Here is a 4,344-nt window from a genome sequence, read left to right as displayed (position 1 = left end):
GTAGGTCCTGGACTATGCACAGACTGGAAAAAACATTTGATGGTGAGTGAGTTGCACTGGTGGGGGGGGGGGCAGATATAACATTTGCAGAGAAAGTTAGTTTTGGGTGAGTTGACTTCAAACTGAAATCTCAATTGCAGTGTAAAAATAAAGCAGACGGTATTTACTCTGCACAGAAACAATATAACCCACCCAAATCTAACTCTCTCTGTACATGTTATATCTGCCACACCTGCAGTGCACATGGTATTGCCCATTAGAGGGAAATGCTGTTTTGCAATCAACCTTAAATAAGGCCCTTTGACAACTATCAAAAACTAATTTATGACCATTTGAAAGTGCTGCACTAATTATTACCAATCATTTAGTACAACATAAATCTAGAAACCAATAAAACAGTCTGTGTAAACAGTAATTGCCTGCTTTATAAATGCTTAAAAAAATGAAACTTATTCTGTAAAAAAAATGAACCTTGGCCATTGCTATCAGGAACACAACTCATCAACAGTCCAGATATTGATTATAGAAGAGGTTAAGAACTGTTCCCAGAAATATGTCTTCTTGTGCGGATTTGTGTGGAAAATAGACCAGGCAGAGTGTAAAAGTTCCAGACTGAGAGCACAATACAACCACCTCCTTCATAATTTATATTAAATTATCCCCTAATATACTGCATGTTCCAGCCACTAATATGCAGAATTGGCATGGGAAAAACAAATTGACCTCTCCAGGCCATTAGGGGTGCTTTCATTCTTATTGCGGCTCTGTTATATCTGTATCTATATCTGGAAAGTATAATTAAGACTCATCTCCAGATCCGCTGGTCAAGACACAGAGAGCCGCAACTGCAAGACACAGTATAAATGAATTAATCCTGGTTGGGCCTCAGTTAGGAGCAAGTTGTGTACTACAGAAATGAGAGTAGATGAGGGGTTTGATTAGGTGTTTATCCACGCTTACCTACTCTGGAAAATCTGGGAGACTTTAGAATCTGTGGTTGGTCTCCTGGACTCCCAGAAAGGTAGGCAAGTTTCCTGGAGGTCACCTGCACTGCCGCCCACTCCTGAATGAAATGGGTAATTCCGGAAGGCTTAATGACACATAGCCTTGTCAGAATTGAATCATTATAGCCCCACTCCCACTTAACAGTGCCCAGAATTAGGGCCTTGAATAGCAGGGGAGGGGCAGAACAGAGATAATGAGATTAATGAAATTGTTTACAGTAAATATATGGTTGTCATTATCAGGATGACGATGACTGGCTTGTCTGTTCTCTACAGCATTTTAAGATTTAAGAACCCTAAATTACACAGATTCAGTACAGACTTTTTGTACAGCAGTTGTAACACTGTAGGGGTGCAAGGTGCCTTTTCCTGGGGAATATGGCAGGACGCAGCAGCTGAGGAACAACACAAGTCCAGTTTCTGGTACAACTGACCCCGGCCAGTTTTATTGAAACAGAAAATAAAACAAACCCCAAAATAAAAATACCTTGCCTGTCCGGCACTAACTAAACATAAGATGTTCCTAACTGTCACTAAACAAAACACAGAGTTCTTCAGTACATACTGTATAGCTTACTTGCATCAGAAAGCGTGTCTCTCACACACAGATCCTGCAGCCTTCCCAGGCAGTCTGCCCATACTAATCAGGTTAGAAGCACTATATCACTCTTACACAGCTGAAACCCTGATTAGCCCTCTGTGAGGCCAAAGACCCGAACTGGGCCCAATGTCTAGAACTCGCCTTATCTCTCTCTCAGAGCCTTTACCCAGCTTTTACAGCAAACTGAAAAGGTTCAGACAAAGCAAAAAGCATTTTTCCTAGAAGTTAACATTTTCTAAAACATGTAAGACAAGAACCTGGGACAAATATACCTGCCCTCAAACACTATCCCAGTGTTCTTGTCACATATCCCCCTCCCCTGTTTCGACCTAGGGGCCGGAACACTTGTAGCCCCCAAACAGAAGATGCGAGACAATGCATCTGCGTTGGCCAATTGTGTTCCCGGTCTATGTTCGACAGTAAACTTAAAGTCCTGCAACGCTAGAAACCATCTAGTTACACGAGCATTCTTGCCTCTATTTACATACATCCATTTTAAAGGGGCATGGTCTGTCACTAGTCTGAATTGTCTACCCAAGAGGTAATATCTCAAGGTATCTAGTGCCCACTTAATGGCCAAAGCCTCCTTTTCCACAATGGCATACCTTTTTTCATGCTCATTGAGTTTCCTACTCAAATAAATGATAGGGTGTTCGTCCCCATCTCTGGTTTGGGACAGCACAGCACCTATCCCTACCTCTGAGGCATCTGTCTGTACCACAAATTCTTTTGAAAAATCTGGTGTTATCAACACCGGTTGTGAACACAAAGCCACTTTTAACGCTTGGAACGCCTTTTCTGCATCAGGGTTCCATTTCACCACATTTGACTGCTTCCCTTTGGTAAGGTCTGACAACGGCACCGCTGTGGTCGCAAAATTAGGAATAAACCGTCTATAGTACCCAGTAATTCCCAAAAAAACCCTTACCTGTTTTTTATTCACTGGACGAGGCCAGTTTTGAATAGCATCAACTTTATTCAATTGGGGCCTAATCAGACCTCTGCCTATGGTGAAGCCCAAGTATTTGACCTCCTCCATTGCGAGGCAGCACTTCTTTGGGTTAGCAGTTAACCCTGCCTCTCTGATTGAGTCCAGTACTGCTTGTACTTTAACCAAATGTGACCCCCAGTCTGTACTGTGAATTACCACATCATACAAATAGGCAGCTGCATATTTTCTATGGGGCCTCAAAATTTTATCCATCGCCCGTTGAAAGGTTGCTGGAGCCCCATGCAACCCAAAGGGTAACATCTTATACTGGTACAGCCCCTCCGGAACCGAAAAGGCTGTTTTTTCTTTGGCGCTATCAGATAAAGGTATTTGCCAGTAACCTTTGGTCAGGTCCAATGTGGTGAGAAACCTGGCTGTTCCCAGCCTTTCTACAAGCTCGTCCACACGGGGCATGGGGTATGCGTCAAACTTGGACACCTCATTTAACTTACGAAAGTCATTACAGAAGCGTATGCTACCGTCGGGCTTCGGGATGAGCACTATGGGACTGGACCACTCACTGTTAGACTCCTCTATGACTCCAAGTTCTAACATGGTTTTAACTTCCTTAGAAATAGCTTCTCGCTGAGCTTCAGGAATCCTATATGGCTTTAAATGAACCCTGACCCCTGGTTCTGTGACAATGTCATGTTTTATTATGGTCGTTCGGCCAGGCAGCTCTGAAAATACCTCCCTATTTTGGATGAGAAATTCTTTAACCTGATTGTTCTGATCAGCTGATAATGTCTCTGACACCTTCACTGCGGGAAGCAACCGGGGTGAAGACACCGAAGGGCAAGGCTCCGCTGACAGAGACAACCTATCTTTCCAGGGTTTGATTAAGTTAACATGGTAGATCTGTTCGGGTTTTCTCTTTCCCGGCTGGTATACTTTGTAATTAACCTCATAAACTTTTTCCCTAATCTCAAATGGACCCTGCCATTTAGCTAGGAATTTGCTTTCCACAGTGGGTGCCAAAACAAGAACTCTATCTCCAGGAGCAAATTCCCGTATCTTGGCACTCCGGTTATAGACCCTCTGTTGAGCACTTTGGGCCTGTTCCATGTGCTCTCTGACAACAGGTACCACGGCTGCAATCCTATCCTGCATTTGTGTTACATGCTCAATAACGCTTCTATAAGGAGTGGGCTGTCCTTCCCACGTCTCTTTGGCAACATCCAACAGCCCTCTGGGGTGTCTACCATACAACAAATCAAATGGAGAAAACCCCGTAGAGGACTGAGGAACTTCTCTGATGGCCATTAACAAGTAGGGCAACAAACAATCCCAGTTTTTCCCATCTCTCTCAACAACCTTTTTTAACATACTTTTTAATGTTTTATTAAACCTTTCCACCAACCCGTCAGTTTGGGGATGGTAGATGGACGTCCTGAGGTGAGTGACCTTAAATAACTTGCACAATTCTTTCATGATCCTTGACATAAATGGAGTACCTTGGTCAGTCAAAATTTCTTTTGGTATTCCCACTCTACTAAATACCTGCACCAGCTCCCTAGCTATCGCCTTGGTTGTGATAGTGCGTAAAGGGACAGCCTCAGGATATCGAGTGGCATAGTCCATAATTACCAGGATATACTGATGGCCCCGAGCAGACTTTAACAAGGGCCCCACGAGATCCATGGCTATTCTGTCAAACGGGACCTCTATAATAGGCATGGGAACTAGTGGGCTCCTGAAATGGGGTCTAGGGGCATGATACTGGCACTCAGGACAGGAAGAACAATATT

The sequence above is a fragment of the Pseudophryne corroboree genome, chromosome 2, assembly GCF_028390025.1.
Source record: "Pseudophryne corroboree isolate aPseCor3 chromosome 2, aPseCor3.hap2, whole genome shotgun sequence".
Taxonomy (NCBI): domain Eukaryota; kingdom Metazoa; phylum Chordata; class Amphibia; order Anura; family Myobatrachidae; genus Pseudophryne; species Pseudophryne corroboree.
This window is presented reverse-complemented; position numbering follows the sequence as displayed.